This window comes from Aricia agestis, chromosome 12, assembly GCF_905147365.1.
Source record: "Aricia agestis chromosome 12, ilAriAges1.1, whole genome shotgun sequence".
NCBI lineage: Eukaryota > Metazoa > Arthropoda > Insecta > Lepidoptera > Lycaenidae > Aricia > Aricia agestis.
Window position 1 is genome coordinate 8,935,064 of NC_056417.1, and position 25,194 is coordinate 8,960,257.

The window sequence follows — 25,194 nt, forward strand, 5'->3', positions numbered from 1 at the left end:
GCGTCACGTAAGAAAGTTTCTAATTTTATTGATGTAAAAGTAATTTTACTGTAGTTAAAGACAAAAGTAATGTTTTTTATGTGACCGACACTACAGCTCGACACTGTGATCTTACAAGCCTATTATATCTTTTTAAAATAAATTTTCCCGAATCTCAAAAGCTATATCGGTATTTAACTGTGTGAACAATCAGTGTGTAACAAAATATGACAAGAATTTAAAATAGATAACGTGAAAACTAAGTCAGAACTTCATCACACAAAACCACACTCAGCCGAGCTCACGACATCATCTCATAAATGGCAGCTTTGCTAGAAAAGTAATGCTTAGAAATTGTTGCTTCTATAAAATCTTAATAGTACCATAATGTTGTGACTATAATTATATTGAATACCAAAATCAGGTATTTATTTTCTTAGTTTATGGTAGACTTTTACATGGAACTGCCCGGTAGGCACTTGAAATTTTCAAAAATGCTTTAATTATATCTGTACTTTAATAATTAATAATAATATTAAAATAAAATAATATTTTATGGGGGGCTCCCATAAAAAAAAACACTGTTTTCGTCCTATTTTTGTTCTATAACGGTACGGAACCCTTCGTGCGCGAGTCCGACTCGCACTTGGCCGATTTGTATTTAAAAAGATATATTCATCAACCATACTCAATATCAGGTTTATTGGATTATTTTGATTTACACAAAGTAAAATATCTAATGTTTTATCCATTTTTTTGTTAAATTGTATGTTTGTAATATTGTAAAAAATATATTTTGTGAATATAAAATTTTAATATACAATATAATATTATCTTTTGGATAAAGTCGCCTATCTTTTGTATTTATACACAACATTATTTCCATAAAAAGATTTTGCTCAATATTAAACATAAATTAGAATTACCTAAGTAAGTACTTTTGTCATTATCGACCTTTTTTTTTTAATTTAACAAAAATAAAGAATTATTTCAGGTGCACGCAATACAATCGATTTATTATTTAAAAGTAAATATTTTTCAGAACTATTTGTTCAACGTAGAGGTTGTAGTGCGTCACACTGTATACTTACACCTGATTCAATAAAACGATTATTTTTAATAAATATTAATTATTAATTCTAGCAAAAATGCCCTTGAATAAGTTTGTTTATAACGCCTCCGTGGTCCATGTAGTTTAGAGCGCGGCTTTTGACTCGGAGGTCGTGGGTTCGATTTCCGCGTTGAAAACATGTTATTTCCAAGTTTGGTTAAGACATTTCAGGCTGGTCACCTGATTGTCTGACAAGTAAGATGATCCATGCGTCGGATGGGCATGTGAAGGTCGGTCCTGTGCCTGATCTCTCGCCAGTCGTGTCGGTGGTCCGTCCCACGTCCGGTTATGAGAGTAAAGGCAGTAGAAGAAGCAAAGTAGAAAATGCTCTTGTGTACTGCGCACACATTTAGGCACTATAAAATTACTTTTGCGTAACTGGCGTGGTTTCGATGAAACCGGCCTCAATCACCGAAACCGGTGTGGGAGTAAAAAAAAAGTTTGTTCAAATGTCTCTGTGTTCAAAATTTTGGCAGTAAATTGTGATAAGCGGTAACCGGTAACATAGTCAAAATGGCTCCAAAGTATTTATTTAATCACACCTTTTGCCTCAAAAATATATCTGTACTCTACTACCATGGTATAAGTTCCATTTTTTTATGAAACTGTATCATGAGTGATCAATACCTAATGTCTAATCATACAGTATAATAATTATACTCCCCCACCGGTTTTGGTGATAATCATTCTATAATCATTCTACTATCAGGTAAACTACCCGCATTGCCGAGAATCAAACTCACGACCAGTCAAGAGCACAGAACGATCTAAAGCACAGAACGATGGAGGCGTCAAAAATTTGCACTTATGTCAGAATTAACAGTACCGTATAATATAATGTATTCAGTACTACAATATCAGAACAAGAAAGGCCGGTTCGCTATAATGAATATTTCCTCGCTCTAGTACGGTAATAATCACGCGATTTTTTCGTATCAAGTGGTTTTAATATCCGTGACATTTTGTGACATTTAAAACCGTATTTTAAGGTCATCCATCCCCACTTCGACTTGTGTAGTTGTTTTGTTAATATTATGTCATTGTGAGTGAGAGTGAATAATTAAATGCTTATTTCGTGTAGGTACATTTTAATTTCTATGGTGACTCGACTAGTAATATGAGTACGAAAAAGTCTTTCACTTTTTCGTACTTATATTAATTCATTGAATTTGCGCTTAATTCATTCAATTGGCATGAAAGGTATAAAAGTAATCGGGAAAAACTTTTGCTTACAAGCGAATTTCCGGGATCATTTGTCCTTTCTCGGGACTCAACTAACTAAACTAAACTACCTCGATTCCAAATTTCAGCAAAATCTGTTCAGCGGTTTCGACGTCAAGAGGGAACAGACAGATTGACTGACAAACAGACACACTTTCGCATTTATAATATTAGTATTGATTAACAAAAACGGGTAGTAGCCAAGGCGTTATTATCTAAAAGTAACAGTTAATTAGAACTGCAACAATTTTTACAGTTGCACAACAGATGACCGCATTCTATAGCATGTAAGGCCGAATGTGGTAATACTAACTAGACGAAACTTGTGACAAATCTAGACATAGCAACGTAATGTAGATCAGGAACTAGTGTAGGTATGGGCATTGTACAATATCTACATAACAGTAGCGTAACTCTATGGGTGAGAGCTGATGAAGACAAAACAAATTGCTTGTGATCTCGCGGTTTAGCCGCAAAACCGCGAGTTTTTGGTGTCCAATTACTTATTTACTTGTACAATTTAGTTGGATGCAATGTGCAAGTCGCTATAACTCAACCTAGCAATTGTTCTGAAACAAATCAACACAGGCTTGTTTTTCGTAAGATAGATATGGCGTTGTTTACTTTCTATTTATCTGAAATCAATGAAGGCATGATTTGGACGAGCTGGTATGAAGATAATCTACTGCATGGTATTTATATTGTAATATGGATGTGGTACTTAGAATTCTCTAGCTAGAAATCCCAGAAAAGCTACTTGTCGTTTGAATACTGCAATTAAATAGCAAATAGCATAAATTAAGTTATCCGGGATATTATACAGTGTCAAGCTGTCAATATATTTGTGTTCAAATTAAGTTTCATCATAATTTAACTATTTATAATTCATTTTAAAATAAATAACCAACCAACAAGTCCAACAACACTTGCACCTTAACGATACAATACACTTTTCTTTCCCTCCAAGGAAAATAATATTATTATTACTTATATATTTAATTGTTCGTATAATAAATGTTATTGATTTGAAATAAATCTACGAAGTAAATAAAGTTACGTAGGGTTAGAGTTATGTTACTAAATCTTTACTCGTTGAATATGTCATCTTAAAAACTATATTTTGTGTCTTGTAAAAGAGCTTTTCACATATATCACATATATTTATAAGGGTAACTATTAGCAAGATCGATGAAAGACGGGCGTTAAGTGTTCAGAGAGAAGAAAGGTATTTGATTTTTTGCTTTATTCGCCCTCTTAAGCCTAGTTTTAAGTTCACACAAATGACCTATTTCCAAGCACATCTCAAGACGGTGATTGAGTCGTCTCATTATCGACATCCCTTCACTATGTTGACATTTCTTTCTATTGCGCATCGCTAATGAAATCACGACTGGGTATCACGACGGGGCACGGGCCGAATTCGTTCGCCGCGACCTTCGGTACTAGACTTTCACCTTCAGAGCTGGGCCACTTGATACCATTGTTACGGTAATTGCATCAGACAATCTCAATAAATACACCTATTAAATTATTTTTCATTTATTACTTAGTGAGTACCGTATGTAGAGTATATACACCTATTAAATTATTTTTCATTTATTACTTAGTGAGTACCGTATGTAGAGTATCTAGGTTTAGTAAAAATACCTATCTTCTATAACGTAAACAAAATGCCTAAAGAAAATACTTGTTTATTACAAAAAAAACGTTCCTTTTTTTAAACAGAAAGACAGTACTCTATCTTGATTATTTTTTTCTTGCAAAGGTAATGATCCGCAGATTATTAGGTATTATCAGCCGCCATAAATTATTTTTTTAATTTACTTAATATGCCGAATTTGTTGAATTTGTTGAAACAAATTCCTACTGTTTAATTAGATCTTGTCCTACGAATAATAAATTATTATTCGTAGATCTTGTCCATCACATATCTAACAAAATGGTATTCTCATGAAATATTGAACAAACAATCTTATATTAAACAAAAAATATGATAACATATTTCACTGATTAATATCTAGGATAATAATAATATCGCAACCGTGGCTGGCCTAGGAAAAGTTGACGCGATGAGATGGAGGCCTACCAGCTGGGCTGGCTAACGGTGGAGCCGGAGTGAGACAAGTGGAAGACCCTGGGACCCTGGCCTTAGCCAGCTAACAAAAAAAAATCTAGGAAATTCACTCACTATCACCAACGATCGACCAAGAAATAAAGGTGCATTTAAAATAGCACATAGTACAGGTTCCCTAGAACATTTTTTTTTATTACTATCAAGCTAATTTTTCGTGAGTAGCTTTATTTTGGTAAGACGAACAACAATTTCCTCTGCGAAAAATCTCGAAAGTGGTAGCCAAGTGCCAACAGAGATAGAGGATTTAATATTTCGATTTGATGGTCCTAAAATATGGAATGTTCTATATGTATGTTACTCTTAAATTATATAACTATTAAGTATTAAAATATCAATATACAACAAATCAGCTGGTTAGTGATCCGTAGACAACGAGGACTTGTTGATTACAGAACCCTAAAACGGAAAAATTTGCTTGATAAGTAATAAAAAAAATTGTTTTAACCTGTTATACTAGCAGTATAGCGAGTAGATATACAGATCTACAATATAGAACCTACTATACTCACATTAAAATGGAAGGAGAGTAGACGCTTTTTACGATAATGTTTACTAAACAGTAAACATGCTCTCATATTATATCGTTCACGTGCGTTGTAATACATTTAGAGTTTATATTTCAATGTATCATTAACTCTCGTCATTGCCTAGATACAAATAAAATGATATAGGTCTTGCTAGAAATTATGCAAAAAATTCAAGCTCCTTTTAGATTCTCACTTTAATCTATAAGTAATATTTTATTCATTTTACTCTCCGACTAAAACATTTTAATTTTGATGTTGCTATGTTATGATTTTTAGTAAGGTCATTAAGTGAACAAGGTGTCTGCTGATCTAGACACGCCTAGGCGTGTTCTATCGTTTTTTGAAACTAGATATTTTACTGCTATGACGTAGAGTCTTCGGTATATTTTATTGCAAACTTTTTTTTAACTAGTAAGTACAGCGCTTTTCACGATATAGAATTTTTTTATAAAAACTAATATTTTGTTAAATGGGATCATACTTATTGGTTTACGCCCAATTTCGACGGACAGCGCCGAAAGAAAAAGCTAAAAAAATAGCTCGTTGCTTCTCTTTCTCTATCTTTATTACTAGGTTCAATTGTTACAGCAGTCGGTGTTATGGTATTATTGCTAATTATTATTTACTAGCTCTACAGCACCAAAAATACCTAAGATGCCAGTGTCGCTGTAGCATTAATAAGTAAACAACTTTTAAAATAGGTAGCATTAAAATGTTTTTGCAAGTGAAGCAAGTTATAAACGTATATATATATATATATATATATATACAGGGTGTAACAAAAACAAGTGATAATAATTTAGGGTGTGTATGTGTTCCCTGTAGAGAGTTCTCTGTGAAAGTAGCAGCGTTGAAATACCAAAAAAAATTTTCACTTTTGTATGGGGAAACTCGTGACGCTCGGGCCCTTGCCCATACAAAAGTGAAAAAAAATTTTGGTCTTTCAGCGCTGCTACTTTCACAGTGAAATCTCTACAAGGAATACGTACACACCCTAAAGTATTATCACTTGTTTTTGTTACACCCTGTATATATATATATATATATATATATATATATATATATATATATATATATATATATATATTTAAATCGCCGAAGACTTGTTGCGTCTTTTCAAAGTCGAACCCTATGGCGTCTACCATTCCCAATGACTTTTTAATTGTTATTCGTGCGAATATAGTTACATTGCTGTCATGTGAATTCTATTGTCGACGAGAAATTTTGTTTACGTACGAAAATTAGATATTCAATTTGAAATAATTCTCGCTGGTTTTTTGCTTCCGTTCTCGATGGAAATCATGTGACACATTGTATATTTTTGTATTCGTTCCATGCATTTAATCGTTTTTCCTACATCCATTTAAATGTATGGTTATATTGATACCGTATATTGTACTATATTAATTCCATGCATTCTACTAATTAAATGACTCCTTACTATATTTGAGATTATATCGGTACCGTATATTATTTTTTTATGTACGCCATAAACTGTTGAGTTTCTTGCTTCCTCCTAACCTTATATGTTATATCGATACATACATAGGTACCTATATAATAGATCCCAATAAATTCATTGCGTGATGTGGTCTCTGTCTACCCCGATGAGGGACAGGAGTGACGATATGTATGTATAAATAGAGAATCATCCCTCTTTATGAAGTCGATTAAAATGAAATACTTATTTCTATAACTTGGAGTACATAACAGACATTAAAAACAAGTTATCCCTATATTACATAGATAAATTAAATTTTAAATTATAATTAGTCCGCTAGGCTAACTAAAAAATATTAAGAATAATTATGATAGATATGATCATTTTATTTATGTGAGCGTGTTTCTTCTGAACTTAAGTATGAACACAAAATAAAACAATTGTTTCGGTAGTAGGTATTTTTAAGTTTTATTGTTTAAAATCAAGTAGGTACAATAATAAACCCATAGTCATAATAATCAAAGTGTCGGACAAATCAAATACACCGAAATAGGAACATAAAAGTAATTTAAGAAATTAACAATTTTAAGAACGACCAGTTGAGAGGATAATTTACTGTGACATTGACTATAGTTAACTTGTGTATGTAAGCAATACTAGTTTTCAATCGTGGCTCTGCCCACGTGACAAGTTGATAAAATTTAACAAATTGAAATTCGTTATTAGCCGTTTAGGCGTTAAAAAAATAAAACAAAAATGCTTAGAAAAATATTAACCTGAAGAATCACATATCAGACATACCTATCAGTACAAAGTCTCAAAAAAAGGCCCTTTAGGCGTCGAAAAGAAAAATAAAAACGTTTAAAAAATTATTAACGTACCTATCAAAAATGAGATAAAACAGTCCAAAATCTCAAAAAATTACACAACTACACAAAAATTACACAACAATATATATACTTTGTTTGTAAATTTAAATTATGGTTATTATCTATAATAGTACCTATTATTTCTGTTTATTTGTTTTGTACAAAAAGAGGACGGTATTTGATTATAATACAAGTTCACAATAATAATAAATTTTTTCGTAAGTAGTTGGTTAACGCGCGCGCGTAAGCAAACACGACGCGACGTTGCGTTCTGTGCTGTGATAGTCATAGTCAATCATGGTTGTCGTGATTGATGTAGATCGTTTCGATCGTTTTTTGTATTGTTTATTGTATCTTCTTCTTCCTAGTCGTATCCTCATGGCTGAGGGACGTGACCACCAAAATTTGCTTTTTGGGATAGGGCTCTCCACTTGTCTCTATTTTTGGCTTGATGAAATGCCTCCTGGAACGTGCAGTCAGCAGCCTTGACAATCGCGTCTGTCCATCGTGTAGCCACTCTGCCTCTGCCTCTTTTCCCCTCTAATTGCCCAGCTAGTATGAGACTCTCAAGATTATTAGGCTCCCGGCGGGCTATGTGGCCAAAAAAGGCAAGTGATCGTTGTAGACAAAGCGTGGACAGGCGGGTGGTAATTTTGAGTTGCTGAAGTATAGACATGTTGGTCCGGTGTGCGGTCCAAGGGATGCGGAGCATTTTACGCCAGCACCACATTTCAAAAGCGTCAATCTTAGCTCGAGTACGTGCTTTTAGTGTCCATGTCTCGGAGGCATATAAAAATATTGAAAAGATTAGGGAACGCATTAGTGTTATTTTTGTGCTACGATAGATGTTCTTATTCTTCCATATCTTTTCTAAGCGCCCAACCGCAGATTTAGCCATCTGAGCCCGTCGGACAACCTCCCTCTCGCAGTTACCATTGTTGCTAATCAACGATCCCAGGTAGACAAACTCCTCTACGGGTTGGAGATCTTGTAGTAAGGATGTCTTTTGTATTTGGTTCAGCTTATCGACGTACATCAGTTTGGTTTTATTGCGATTGATTTGGAGGCCAAAGTCTCGACTAACTTTTCGAGCCGCGCTAGAAGTTCAGCAAGTTTCACTTCGCAAGTACTTATAAGCGTGGTGTCGTCAGCGAACCTTAGGTTGTTGAGAAGGTATCCGTTAATTTTAATACCATCCTCCCAATCTTCCAACACTCGACGCATTATATATTCGCCTACGAGGTTGAACAGCTGTGGAGAGAGGATGCAACCCTGTCTGACACCACGCTCTGTAGCAAACGGCTCTGACAGATCATTGTCTAATCGCACCCTTGATCGACCTTCCAGATAGAGGTTTTGTACCAAAAATATGAGATGATCGGGGACGCCCAACTCTCTCATCATCTCCAGCATTTTGGACCAGACGATGCAGTCAAAGGCCTTAGCGTAATTCACAAAACAGAGTACTATTGGGACATTGAATTCTCTGCTCTTTTCTATCAGCTGACGGATGTTTAGGATTTGTTCTCGGGTACCCCTGCCCTTTACGAATCCCGCCTGCTCTTTGGATATCTGTCTAGTTATATAGTGTGCCAATCTGTTGTTTATAACATGGAGAAGAATCTTACTGGCGTGTGAAATTAGTGAGATGGTCCGATAATTTCCACACTTTTTAGTCGACCCTTTCTTATGTAGTGGTATCACGAGAGATTATGTCCAATCGTCTGGCCACTGTCCTGTTCTCCATACTTTAAGACATATTGAATGCATTACTCTGATTCCACACTTACCCAAGCTCTTAAGCACTTGTGACTGTATACCATCTCCACCGCAAGCTTTTGTTTTGAGCTTATTTATAGCTGCTTCTACTTCATGGAGAACGATGTCGGGTTCTTTATCTGTAAAATCTAATCTAGTGTCAGGTTTATCAGCGTCATATTTGTACAGGTCTTGGCAGTAGTTCCTCCATCTTGTCATCACTTGGTTCTTGTCTAAAATCAGGTTACCCTTTTCATCTTCTATGTTCCAAGATTTTGATTTTCGTTCCCGTGTGAGAATTTTTACCTTTTGGAACATGTCTCTTGGATGTAGGGTATCAGAGTGTGTTTGTATATCTCTACATATAGAATTGATATATGCATTCTTGTCATGTCTACAGAGACGCTGTACTAGTGAGTCAAGTTCAGAGTATCGCTGTTGTTCTTCCTTTGAACGAATTCCTCCAGTCTTTAGAGCCTTTCTTTGTGCGATTGCCTCCCAAGTGGTCATCCACTCAGATCTAGGGTGTTTTACTTTCCGTCCATTTGTGATTGTTCTAGTTGTCTCTTCTAATGCGGCCTTAAGCTGATTCCATGATGTATTGGCTGAGTCAAATGGGCAATACGTTTCACTGTCCAGTCGAGTTTGTAGTGTGTCCTCAAAAGCTTTCGCTTCTTGTGTTAGAAGAATATTTTTGGATGGTGGAGGCTTTGAAACTACTTTGAGGCGGACTCTGTATTGAGCTATTAACAGCTGATGGTCGCTGCCACAATCTGCACCCGGAAAAGTCTTTGAGAGAGTTATGCACGACTTCCATCTGCTGCTGATTAATATGAAGTCAATCTGATTTTTATGACCTGTTGGCGATCGCCATGTCCATAAGCGTCTTGGATGTTGTTTATATGCCGTGTTAGTTACGAATAGTCCTTTTTCAATGCAAAACTCTAACAACATCTCACCTCGACTGTTGCGGGCCGTATTCCCCAATAACATTCCTTAGGTGTTGATCATTACCAGTGTGCCCTATCTTAGCATTAAAGTCTCCCAGGATGATAGTACATTCCTTCTTTGGTAACGCTTTGCAGGTTAATTCTAGCTCGTGGTAAAATTCCTCCATCTCTTCTTCGGTGGCTGCAGTGGTCGGCGCATAGACCTGTACAAAGTTAATTGGGTGTGGATGGGCTGAAATTTTTAAGGATATAATTCTATTGTTGATGGTATTATACCCCAATACCTTGTCTCGTAGCCAGCTAGCAACTATGAAGCCCACACCACTAAAACTATTGTCTTGCCTGTCAGAGTAGATTACCATATTTCGTTCAGGTGTGATGTGGTATCCGTTATCTTTGACATGGGTCTCACTCAATCCTAGTATAGCCAGATTATAGCGCTCCATCTCCGCTTCAACAACTTCGATTTTTCCTGGCCTTAAAAGTCCACGGACATTCCAGGTTCCTATTGTTATTGCCCTTCCCTTGGGTGTTAGTTTGCTAGAGTAAGATGTTATGTTTCCAACTGCAGCCGGTAGTCAATTTCACACCAGTCGGCCCGGAACCAAGCTGGCGCCGAGCGTTAGTCGGGTCGCATGACATCATATTATCTCTGGTGGCGTTCTTAATCATGGTGGTTTTCTTGGGATTATAGTTGCGGTAGTTTCCCGTTGCTTTCCGCGCTAGACTTTTTGAGGGTATTTAGTCCTCAAGGCCACTACTGCCTAGGAGTCAGGTTATCATATCCGCCGCCTGAGACTCGGCGTTGTTACTCGTTTAGCACCACCCGGGGGACACGTGTAGGGTAGTAAAAGGTAATTCCTACGGACGCGAGTAACCACCGCCCCCGTTTATTGTATCAAGTTTGATTAATTTTAAACATTGATTTGATTTGTAATCTAATTTTAATTGCCTGAAATGTAAAATCAGCGATATGCGATCAGTAGTTGGGAAAGGGTCCGGTGGCTTTAACACAGGTTATACTGTAACCTAGCTAAGCTGCCGGTTGCGATCTTAACATTCTAATATAAAAAACCATTGAAAATAAAATAATTTGCATGTTGTAATTGTCTAGATTAAGGTTTTTATGTTATCGAGCTGAATAAAAGTACATTATTATTATTATAAGCATGCCATCACAGTTACTATAAATCTTGTCAAGGGTGTCGATTTATGAATGAAGAAAGTCAAGATTAAAAAAAAATCTCAGAACACTGTACAGTGTACAGCCTAGCCCATGACCCGGTAACCACTTGACCACGTTGAGTTTCGATGCACTTGTTTGGGCTATTTTCTCATTACCGTGGCTTTCTAATAGCGAAAGAATTATTTAAATTGGTTCAGTAGTCTCGTAACTCGTAAGTTAAATAGTAATAAGCAAACGATTAAATATTTCGTCTCTACAATATTAGTAAGTATAGATATTTAAAAATACATTAGTCCCAACCCAATTCGCAGTCTAAACTCAGTCACTGATGGGCTTTTGTTTAAAATATACAATAGGTAAGTACTTATCAAAGAAAATCATATACGTAGGTATGTAGGTAGGGACATAGTAGTTAATACAATCGATCCAAAATACTTTTAGACAGGTAAGTATATAAACAGTTCAACAACAAACAGGACACTGGACGTCAGGATAATGATCGTAAATTGCATATTTATTTGTAAATAAATATGCTGCACCAGAAAAATGAAGATTTATAAAGCGATTTTATGTTCTTTCGTTTCATAGGTAGAACAAAATTATTTGTAATAATATTGATATTATTCTTGGTCGTTGCACCACAATTAAAACATTTTTTTTGTATTACAAAATGGGTCGACGGCCAAGGCCATTTTATTTTGTCTTTAAAATAGTTTTTAAAATCACTTCTTTTAAAAAAAACGATCTACATCAATCACGACAACCATTGACACGACAATCTAACACTGAAAGAATTTTTCAAATCGGACCAGTAGTTCCTGAGATAAGCGCGTTCAAATAAGCCCTTTCAAATAATTTCCCTCCGTTTTTTCCACATTTTCCTCTATTTCTTCGCTTCTATTATTCTTAGCGTGATAAAATATTGCTTATAGCCTTCCTCGATAAATGGGCTATCTAACACTGAAAGAATTTTTCAAATCGGACTAGTAGTTCCTGAGATTAACGCGTTCAAACAAACAAACAACCTCTCCTGCTTTATAATATTGAAGTGTAGATAACATTTTTACTACTATTCTACTACTATTTTTCGAAAATGTGTCAAATAACTACCTAATTGTAATATCGACATTGCATCGATTCGATATATTTGTTCCTGTTTTCCTGAAATACAGTTACAGATTTGATCATTATTCTGAATGATCGTCATTATGTTTTTAGGGCTATTCAGGAAAAAGACGTTCAGGAAAATGAGGAATTCACTAAATTCGTTTATAATTAAGTATTGATATAAAGAAAATTATTAAGAACTTAGAAATGTTGCGGGCCTTTATAACTTGGTATAAAAAAAGTAGTGAAAAACAGACAAATGTTGGCACACATCGAGAAATGTAAATGACGTCTTATTTGGAAATTTTTGTAGAACGTATTTCAAAGAGAGAGAGAGAGAGCATAAAACGAAGACCTCTATCCACACCAAAGCACTGCGATCAAATAAAGTGAGCCAGCAGATTTTATCGCAAAATAGGTTTCAACCCGTCACGTTGAGTATATCGGCAAGGCATTCAAAACAAACAATGCGCAGGACAATGACGCGAATTTTATGAACATTTTAAAAATATAATTTTTAGTTATTTAATGTAAGTTGATGTGTTATTTGTTGGTATCGGATTCTTCTCTTCTTTATCTTCAAATTAACATTAAATTTTTAATCCTTTCTAGCTCATTTTTTTTTATAAATAATAAATTGTAAGCGGCAGTATCGAAACGACACGCAAAAATTTCATAATTTGGTACTTTTTTTTATAATAACTTTTGAAATATTAACTCTACTTTCAAATAGTTTTAGCAGCATTTTTGTAAGTTAATTAGAATTTGAAATGTGTAATGTTACATCAAATTTACGAAGGCGTTGTGAACCCAACTTTGAAGACATGAATTTAGTCTCTCTCAAATATTCGCCCCACTACACAATATTTATACCACAAGCGTCATTACGTCCGCGCTGGCCGGCAAAAAATATAAACAAAAACATGCCCTTGCATGTCGCGTGCGAACTCCGCCCCCTCGCCTCTGTCACCCCCGCGTCTCCTCTGGGACGATGTCGTTTTGTGGGACGTAATTAAATCACACATTAGAATTGATAAAAACTTTATTATATACAGGAATCCACATTATCGGCGTGTTATACGTAAACAAAGTATCGAATATACGCCACCGATATACGGCGCACAGTAGCGACCTCCAAAATTCGCGCGCCAAATAGCGGAACTAAGAAATACGCCGAAAAGCACTCCGGTGACAAAACAACGTCCATGCCAATATTTCACCCAGCCATTGTACTAACCTTAACACTACTTCTGGCTGAATTTGAGAGATGGTCAATCTTGCGTCCGTATACAGGATGCAACAAGTCAGTCGGACGCAATATCATCGGTAAAAACCGCCATGTAGGACGCAATATCAACTCCGGGGTGGAAATATATATATATATATATATATATATATATATATATATATATATATATATATATATATATATATATATATATATATATGTATATACGTATTAGATCACAATATAATTACTTCTCTTTTATAATTTACGATTGAGAGAACTGCCGACTCTAACTCAGACTGGTACAATTCAACCGTAATATTTTCTCTAGCAGTCTTGAGAAGTAAATAAGCAGACGTCAGCGAATGTAGTGTCCTACATTCGCTGACGTCTGCGTCTCGGGGGATGTAATTATTTTGTATATTGAAACGCGGCGACTTATCCCTTCTCATATTATTACGACACGAGTACTACCATACTACATACTACACGTTGTTCTAATAATGCTGCGGCCGCACATGCGTAGTGCTTCGTGCTTGAAACGATACCATTGGACGATCTGCGTGTATCGTCCAATGATATCGTCTCATAGCACGAAGCTTCGTGACGGTAGACGAATGTGCGGCCGCGGCATAACAGATGCATTACGTGGATATAACTGGAACTCATCTGAAACTGAATACTGGATAGGGACTGCTGACAGTCCCAGCGTCAAAACATTGCATTATATCCTATAAGGGAGATCGCAGACGACAGGCTTTTTGTGCGATCGAGTCTGCGGCGATCGCACAAAAAGTCTGTCGTCTGCGCTCTCCCTTATCCTCTGAAGGTGAATGGGATAAAATATTACTGCAATGTTTTGACGCTAGGCAGCACCAGTCCTACTAGACAAGTGGCAAGCGATTATTATCGTAAACACCAACAAAATGTATGCGATTTGTTGATGTATGCGTTTCTGTCAATCTATACAGTGTGTAACAAAAATAAGTGATAATACTTTAGGGTGTGTACGTGTTCCTTGTAGAGAGTTCACTGTGAAAGTAGCAGCTCTGAAAGACGAAAAATTTTTTTCACTTTTGTATGGGCAAGGGTCCGAGCGTCACGAGTTTCCCCGTATAAAAGTGAAAAAAAATGTTGGTCTTTCAGAGCTGCTACTTTCACAGTGAACTCTCTACAAGGAACACGTACACACCCTAAAGTATTATCACTTATTTTTGTTACACCCTGTATATATAAAACTCAAAGGTGACTGACTGATTGACATAGTGATCTATCAACGCACAGCCCAAACCACTGGACGGATCGGGCTGAAATTTGGCATACAGGTAGATGATATGACGTGGGCATCCGCTAAGAAAGGATTTTGATCAATTCTACCTCTAAGGGGTTAAAATAGGGGTTGAAAGTTTGTATATAATAATACTTCTTAACGCGAACGAAGCCGCGGGCAAAAGCTCGTATTCTCATAAGACGCGTGCGACATGTCGGATTTTGGTCGGATTATTTACTGTATGTGCTAGTACTGTATGTATAGGTACTGTAGCACCCTCTGCTCCAACCTTAGCGTAATACTTATTCCCAATTTTCGTAGTTATCACAACGTATATTAGGGTTTCAGTTGATTTTACTAACAATATTGATTGTAAATTTAATCGGTCATTAAAAACGGAATTTTAGTTTGACGCTAAAGTAACAGATAGACAGTCGGCAGACTGGCAATTAGACAGACCCACTTTCACATCAATATTAGTAAGTATAGATATTGAGTGTTCATGTGAATGAGTCACGATTTGTATGAAAAGATATTTACGCGGCAGAAATTCTGCAACTCACGACTCACAAAATTATGCTCGTTTGGCTTCACCCCTAAGCTTGCAAATTGCAACACACGTTGCTCCAGTAACCAAAATAGTGTTACCAACGCCTATTTAAATTGTAAATTATAGACGACGTGTTAATTATTAAACGAATAAACTGCACTGGTTTTGCAAATTATCGGGGAAAGGTGCGGCTGTTGTCAGGTGTGATGCTAGCCTGCTGCAGTATTTTAAAAAAAGAAGGGCAAAAAAACAATAGTTTGCCTCCCTTGAGAGAAAACGAAAAAGCGGGGTCAGGAAAGACAGGGGAAATATTTTCTCTCATACTCCACCCCTCCTCGTACCCACGAACGAGTAAAAATTTTCGTCACGAGTCCTGAATCCTGTCGTGAGATTGCCTTTTTTGATCCCAACAAGTGCACGAGAAGAAGATTTTCACTACATTCAATCAAAACTATATTATGATATCCATATCTTAATATATATATATTTCTTGTGTGCGTGTGTATGTGACTGAACTCCTCCTAAACGACTGGACCAATTTTGATGAAATTTTTTGTGTGTGTTCGTGGAGATTCGAGAATGGTTTAGATTTACAGTTTGGTCTACTGGAAAATGTTTTTTCAATTAATTTCTTATTTATAAGGAGTTGTTGATTTTGGAATGTTTTACATTAGATCCGGCGGACGGCGCTATCATCGCATTCAATATTATTCTATTTCAATTTTAGTTTGTCCTGACAGATGGTGCTACGATTAATTTGAAAAAAATTTTGTTATTCAATTCATGTGCTGATTAAAATATTAAATAAATAACACATAGGCTACAATTTTAACCGACTTTCAAAATGGGGGAGGTGTTATGTTCGTTTTCTTATATTCAACGATTACTCCGCCGTTTGTTAACCGATTTTCAAAATTTTTCTTTTGGTATATAGGGTATCATCCCAATTTGGTATTATATTCAGAAAAGTGGTGATCTGATGAAGGATCCATAAGTAATCGAGGGAACTCCTCAAAACTTATAGGGAAACATATGGTGACTTCGGTTTCGTGAGAAGTATTCTAAGCATATGCTACCAACAAGTAAGATTTTGCACCGAGATATACCTGGTATACCGTGGTTCGAAAGGTGCTGAGAGAATTCCTGATTCTTTATAGATACAAGTTTGGGAGTTTCGGCGTTGTTTTAAGAACAGAAAGCATATGCTACTATGCAAATTACATTCTTCATCATCATCATCATCATCATCACTACCATATTATACCATTTCATAGTCTTTTAGATCGAGACTCGAGTTTGTCAAGCGATAATTAAAAAAAATCTATATCTACCTAATATTATAAACCTGAAGAGTATGTTTGCTTGAACGCGTCAATCTCAGAAACTACAGGTCCGATTTAAAAACTTATCTCAGTGTTAGATAGATCATTTATCGAGTAAGACTCATCATTTATCGAGAAGGTTATATTATATTATTACTCTAAGACTAATACGACAGAAGAAACTCAGGAAAATGTGGGAAAAACGGGGGAAATATTTTTTATGGGAAAATGTACCTACGGATTCTGTAAAATTTCTAATTTACGCGGGCGAAGCCGCGCGGGACATCTAGTTATTATTATAAAATATTCGAAAGTGTGCCTGTCTGTCCGTCTGCCTGTCTGTCTGTCTGTTTGTCTGTCTATCTGTTACCTCTTCACGCCCAAACCGCTGAACCGATTTTGCTGTAGTTTGGTATGGATATATTTTAAGTCCCGGGAATCGGATACTTTTTATCCCGGAATAATCAACGCTTCTCACACGATAAACGAATTTTGGCGCAAGTCACCTTGTAATATTATATTCCCCTCTATCCCCGGTACAATATGGACGCCACCTTATTAATCAGTGCTCGGAAGCTAACCAAAACAGTCATAATTTACCTTGCGGATATTGCTTTATTGTACGTAATAATTACCTATCCTCTGCACGCCATTCTAAAATTTAAATATACCGTAGCTACTACTTAATAGAGTTATTAATTACGAAGGAAGAATTAATCAACACTTCAATTGATGTTTTAATAGCTTACTTTTACTGTGTTATGTAGCTCATAAACAATTTTCTTATTATAAAATTATCAATATCTTGTAAGGTAGGGGAATGTGAGGTAAAACGATCCCTACGGGTCAAATGATCCCATGTGTTTCTTACTTATATGCTTAAATTGGTTATCAATATTTATTATTGATAACCAATTTATTGGTAAAATAATCCCAGAGATAATATTTATTATTATCTCTGGGATTATTTTACCCCAACTCAAGGGATCATTTTATACATAGGGGTGTATAAAATGATCCTTTAGTTAAACTAGTACAAAAAAAGTACGTACATATGATAAAAAATAAGTATGCTATCACGAAGTTTGGTAAATTCACTACATCCAGCCATATAAATATTGCGATTTTTCCTTCAACTATAGCCATACTTAAGATTTTTTCCCTTAAGGGGATCATTTTACCTCACCTTCCCCTAGGTATATTTTAGCCTGCAGTAGAATTCCGAAATTTTATTGTAATTGAACTATTACACAGTTTAAACCGGTGTAATTAACGAATACTTTAAATATTATGAAAGTGTCTTTTTCTTAAAAAAATATTGCACTCGCTACAGACTATAGTCTCTACTCTTTATATTTATGAGATATAGACTATAGTGTAATGGTCATGTTTGTAGTAATAATTATGAATGTTAATATACACTATACAGTCAAAACATAATACGAGCACTTGACGCTGTCATAGAAATAGTGTACTTGGGATTTGTAACCGGGTTCAAGACTTTGACTGAAACAATTTACAATAAAAGTCTAGGAGATTGCTTTTACAATAACTCTTAAAAGTCTAGGAGATTGTTTCCCTAATTTTTTCTATAGTTGATACTAATAATGTTCAGTGCCGTAAATAGGGCGGTGCCACCGGTGCCCAGGCACAGGGCGTAAATTCTGGGGGGGGGCGCAAAAATGGCCAAACCAGGCAGGAGTATTATTTTTTCGGTTTGCTCCCGATAATAGTTCCCGCTGCGCCCCTAGAGCACGATTCCAACAGTAAAATAGTCCTATACATTGCTTTGGGTAATATAATATCTATAAAAAAGCAAGGGCGCAGTTGTAGAAGCTCGCACAGGGCGCAAAAAAGACTGTTTACGGCACTGATAATGTTGAACGCAGGCGGCAACAGATAGAAATGAATTATTTACGTACGTGAATGTATGTAAGTGTTACATACAAGTATGTAACCTCTACAGTCAACACGCGAGCACACGATCAGCTGATTAAACAGTACAGTACAGAGATACATTAAGGAATGTATTTAAAATAAACGTGTACTTAATAGTGAAAATAATGTACTTATACGTAGTTAGTGTTGTGCAGATTATCATTTTTGGATACGTCAGTTGATACTTTGATATTAGTCCAAAATAAGAGTACGGTATTGTTTTCTTTTATTACTTACTATAAAAAACGTAATGATGCAAAAATGTTACAAAGTAGTTTGGCCCATACTAAATTATAATATCTTATATCTCTAAACGAGCAATTCTTTCTTTCTTCGAGCATTGGAATCTCGAAATCGGCTCCAACGATTTTCATGAAATTTAGTACATAGGGGGTTTCAGGGGTGATAAATTGATCTAGCTAGGAATCATTTTTAGAAAATGTCATTTTATTCGTGTTTTATCGAATACCGAGCAAAGCTCGGTCAAATAGCTAGTATATATTAGAGGAATACCTTTTTGTAGTCATAATATTCATTATTTAAAACAAAACAATCGTTATATTGAAATTGCGTTACGGACAATATTATAATATCGGACGGCATTTATTGCTTTTGATTAAAATGTTACAAGGTTTGTAAAAGTTGTCAGATAACACACAATATCTACAAACTGTAGTACGTACGGCGTACCACTTCCGCCATTTCTGTAAGAACACTGTCGCTATCAAGCACAGTAGTGGTGAACCACAAAAGTAATTATTATTATCCGTAGATTGTAAATTATACTTGTTGTTTTAGTCTAAGGGCCTGTTTCACCACCTCCTGATAAGTGCCTGATAGGCTCTCCACCACTTGACTTGACAGATGGAGTATAGAGAATCTGTCAAGTTAAGTTGTGGATAGACTATCCGGCACTTATCAGGAAGTGGTGAAACAGGATCTAAACATCGTTAATATCGGGCTTACATTATTACAGTCCTTGTATTTCTACCAATTAAAAATAATCGGCCAAGTGCGAGTCGGGCCACGCGCAATATAGGGGTTCCGTAGTACCGCTAGTTTTTGATAATTTTAGTATAGTCAATGAATGTACATTTATAAGTATAACTTAATCTGGACTTTTTTAGGCAACCCACGTGCAATAAATTTGTTGACATACGTAATTGAATATAATATACTTTTCATCCATTAACTAGCTCGCGAAGGTCCTTCTATGAAGGGATCCTAGGCCATATTATAGTATGTTACCTTTTTAACGCTCAAGCGCGCTAAACCGATGAAGATATAATATTTGATACAGTTTACTAATTTGAGAGACCGGAAAGAGCATAGGATGGTTCTTTGCGGGAAATGTACGGTTCCCGCGCAATAAACAAGTCACCTATGGTCTAGTTTACTTTTAAATAAGTAACCAGCTTCGCTAAGGACCCTGCATCAATAAAGTAAGTCATTATGAATGGATATCATTAATTATTTGCAATGATTTAGCATCGTTTACGTGACCACCTAGCTTAATGATTGTATATTAAGGAAATGTCATTCGCAATCACCAATCTTCACGCTCCACATAGAGTAGCGTACAGTCGCTGACATGAAGTTTTTATCACATTTCAATCCTATTTCCTTCACGATAAGGTTCAAGATTACATTTCGGGGTTTCCACAACTGTACCTATAATGTAAGCTTAATGTATCCTCTCTAGAAATGAGGATACTGTTTATTAGTGCTTATGCGTTAAGCAGTTATTACATATTATTATTATTATTGATCCTTGATTTCTTTTCCAAATTGAAGTGATTTTTGGTATTCTTACATAATATTTACTAGCAATTTTTCCCGGCTTTTCGCATGGTAATCCATACTAATATTATAAATACGAAAGTATGTATGTCTGTTTGTTATCTCTTCACGTCCAAACATCTGAACCGGTTTTACTGAAATTTTGGTATGGAATCCCGGGAAACGATAAAGGATATTTTTTATCCCGGAAAATTTTACGGTTCCTGCGCGACACACAAATTTAGACGCAACGGTGGCATCTAGTATTGAAAAATAATATTTCTATTAATTCTTATAGATAGCATTATTATGATGGGTAAATTGCAGTTTAAAATAATTATTATCTACAATTATTACGAGTATTATGTTCCCGTCTAACCGGGCATTTCGCACGATAACAAAATAAACATGATAAAAAACTGTTTTCGGATTTTTAATAACAACTCTTCAACAAAATCAGTATGCAAACGACAGTGTAATGTTATAACATCACAAAACATCACACAAAACAAATCATAACCAGGGGGGTGAGCCAAAATCTTTTCGTTTTCGCTTCGTTATAGAATCGCCGATGAAAATGTATGGAATTGACATAAGCGTTCGTTAATATGACGTTGTCGTTCGACTCGTCTTAAGTCAATTTCATACATTTTGAGCGGCGATTCTATGACGAAGCGAAAACGAAAACGTTTCGGCTAAATGGCCAGGGGGGTGAGCCAAAATTTTTCCGTTTTCGCTTCGTTATAGAATCGCCGATGAAAATGTATGGAATTGACATAAGCGTTCGTTAATATGACGTTGACGTTCGACTCGTCTTATGTCAATTCCATACATTTTGATGGGCGATTCTATAACGAAGCGAAAACAAAAAAGTTTCGGCTAAATGGCCTGCTCCTCCTATGTTTTGGAAAACGGTTGAAAACAATAAAGAATATTAGGTAACACGAAAACCCAGTCGCAAACATAGATTTTAACATTATTGTAATTTAAATTAAAACTTTAGTATAGTATGTAATTTCGATTACAATATAATATTTTTTGAAACACCAAGTAGGTGGGAAAATTTTAACGCTAATAATATTTACAAAGCAGAGCATTAAATAGCAAACAAATAGCGACATCCATTTTCGGAGTTGGTAAAATAAAACTATGAAAATGAAAGTAACCGACTCTACCAAGGCGGTATAGTAGAAAGGCTTTACACACATACTACTCTAATTTAGTACGCTAAACAATTAACCATAAAATATCAAAGACCTGCTATGAATTACTGCCCCACTCAGAGAAGAATATTATTTACTTATGTAACTATAATTAAATGAAGATTTTGAACGTTATGAGTAGACATCGGATTTCATGCATTTACATATTTGCATAATATGGAAATGCATATAATGGCACTTTTTAGGCGATAGTGCATATTTTGGTAATTTTTGTTGATAGTGCATATTTCGGTAGTTTTAAGCCCTCGTAGTCTCCAAACTATAGCTATCATCACACACACCGAGGCCACAAAACAGAGGTACGAACGATCAAAACATTTCAAATATTATGTGGCTCCATCCCCATTTACAGAATGCTATACACCCTATAGGTACAATATCTTTCTAGAAATAAAAAAGTTCTTTGTAGTTGGCAACGCTAGTAAAAAATTTGAATAAAGTAGTTAACGATTTAATAAACTTCCATGGGCATTAAGATCGATGCAATCGAAAAAATGTTTGTATAAAATTATTATTGGTGCTGTATAATTAGGTACTTAGTGAAAAATCCTGGATTTGATGAAATTATAAAAAGTGACTCTTCTGAAATTGAAAACTCTTCAAAAAATAATAAATTTTAATAATAAGTGACTTTTGATTGTGCATATTTTTTGCATAATATTTCGGCACTTTGATCGTGCATATAATCCGATCGTGCAAATAATCATTAATTAAAGGGTAAAAAGCATGTTAATATTTAAACACAACTATTACCTAACGCATAAATCTAAACTTGTTTGTCAGCTATTAGATAACCTAATCACTTAGATTTGAATTTCATTAACAGAATATTATTTCACTTTCCATTTCTATTAAACTAACGCAAGTCATTTTAGTCAAACTTATAAAACGTATGGTACTAGTTATGCCTGTGTAGGTAAATAAAAACTAACACTTCTCATAAATTTTATTCTATAGTAAGTACTTAAAAACCTAAACTAAATTTAGATTTATAATATTTATTACTTAGTTACATAATATACAAATACTAGCTGTCCCGGCAAATGTTCCTTTGCCATATAAAGTATTTCGCCCGTATTATTTTATTGAAGTGACTAAATAAGTATGTCACCATGGCAACGTCCATCGCTATCCCGTCGCACAAACAATGCTCGCCGTCAGTCTCGAGTTGTAATAATTTACTATTATTTATTCAACAAATGCACTTATCAATATAAAAAGTACCCAGTAGCCGATTCTCAGAGCCATTGAATATGCATATAAAATTTGGTTTGGTTAAAATCTGTAAAGCTGTTTTGGAGGAGTACGTGGCCTAACATTGTGACACGAGAATTTTATATATAAGATTTAGAATATTTTAGAAAATTTTAATCGATTTAACAAACATTAACGGGAGTGTTTTTAAAATACAAATCTACACTTTTCGTAGTGGTTAATTATTCTCGCAATTACATTACAATAACAGATAGTTTAATTTTCATGTCTTTCTCGTATGTATTTAATTTCTGTTTACCCTTTTTATATAAACCAAATAGGCAAATACGTGAATTCTTCAGCTTTTCAAATGCAATTTACTATTATCAAAAGATCAAAAGAAATCTATCAATCTATCGAAAGAAGACTCTTTGACTTTTTCCTAAAAAGGAACAAGAGGCGTCTTGTTCTTAAAAGATAAATAAGTTATTACAGTAAATGGGTTATTTGTACGATCTTGGTTTTCTATATCGTATATAGGTATCTAATGATATTAGTAACATACAAGAGAACCAGAAAGTATGCTTAAGGCAAAATATATAAAATCAGTAGCAGGAAGCGAACTCTACTAAAACTTTAAGAAAATTTATGCGAAAATGTAAATATTTCATTAATTTGAATATCTTTTACCAATTTTGCAAGATATACTAGGTAAGTGATTAATTACATTAAATTATCGAGGTAAAATTAATAAAAAGAAAAAAATATTATGATGCTACTCTTTATTGCACCTATAATTTATGATGTGCTTTAAAATGTTATGATAAAACATTATCGTTATCAGAATTCCGTCGTGTATCCTATCGATTTTCCTATCGATTTTTTAAACCCCCATAAAACGTGTCAATTTAATGTATAAATAATTTTTACTGAAACTAAATAGCAGTAGCCATTATTATACCTACTAGCAATAATTATAATATTTAAATATAGTCATTAGTTCATACTTTATAGGTTGCAGGTTTAAATGTTATAAAATATATTTGAGACTACCTAAATACTCCTAAAACAAAATAAACTACGTAATATACTTTAGTAGAATTTACTGCGATTTACAAACTTTTACGCTGGACTAACGTAATATGTAACATTCAAAATACAATAAGGAATTCGCCTTTCACTTTCCACGTAACTCACCTTGTAATCCCGCCGTGGCTTATCCACGGGAAAGAAACAGGTAGAATTTCACTGCATTATCGAAGATCAGATAGCGAAAGTGCTTCCACTAGAAATTGTAACGTGTACTAACTCAGAGTCAGAGAACGCGGCCGCTCACCGCACAACGAACTGGCGACTGGCGACTGGAGCCTCGGTAGTGACGCGTGTTCATGCCACGCTGAAAGCCTCCGAAGCCTCGAAGTGACACGCGCGTTGTCATGTAAACAAAGAGAAAGAAGTAAAGTATACTCTTCTATCCATAAAGTTAATATACCTAGCGGAATAGAGCAACAATCTCGAGCTGTCAAACGAAACCGAAATTGGTTTCATCTGTGTGTAAAAATATGTGTACGTATACACTTACACAAGCATGATTGACAATGATTTCTATGAGATTAAATTATCAACGTGCGGCACGTGCCGACTGGACGTCAAAAAAAGAGTGCTGCTGTCATGTATCACACGTCTCTTTTTACCACGCAGTGTTACTGACAGTGACATCTCTCTTGCTCAGGCCTTTGTTTCTCTATTCCGCTAGGTATATTAACTTTATGCTTCTATCTCTTCTTTCTCTTGTTTTCTTTTAATTCATACTAACATCGTATAAATGCGAAAGTCTGTCTGTCTGTTACATCTTCACGCTTAAATCGCTGAACCGATTTTAATGAAATATGGTATGGACTATGATATATATGAGATAGTTCGAGTCCCGGGAAAAGACAGACAGCGCCAACGCCTTAAAATGTATCCAGGGATTTGATATTAGTATTCGGTGGTATTCGCTAGCGAAGCGATGACTTATGTCAAATCGTATACATTTTGTTAGCGTTTACGATAATCGCTTGCCACTTGTCTACTAGGGCTGGACACCCTACTATTAAGGATTATCTCCTCATCTACAATTATATACATAATATGAATTATAGGCTCCAAAACATTTTAAATTTTCTAATAATAAGACGTTAAATCATTCAACATAAGATATAGGCTTCATATAAAATTAAATATACAAAACTCTACAAATTAATCCGGACTGCGTTTAATTTAGGCCGGACACCCAATCCGGCTGACAGTTCGGCTTTTTTCTGATGTTCAACAACCCTATGTCCATGAATAAACTACAAGTAACATTTACAAACTAAATTACTAATCTCGAGGCCGCATATTTTGCCATAATAACACACGCCTG

At 35.2% G+C, this 25,194-nt stretch overlaps 1 protein-coding gene across 2 annotated transcripts in view; it reads right to left on the reverse strand.

Moving 5' to 3' along the window:
• LOC121732602 (protein dimmed-like) overlaps positions 1-24,162 on the reverse strand; it is a 37,289-nt gene extending 13,127 nt beyond the window's left edge. For both annotated transcript variants that reach the window (XM_042122541.1, XM_042122540.1), the window contains exon 1: positions 23,985-24,162. The gene's annotated coding sequence lies outside the window, so the exon portion shown is untranslated. The remainder of the gene's footprint in view (positions 1-23,984) is intronic.
• Between the last annotated feature and the right edge of the window lie 1,032 nt (positions 24,163-25,194).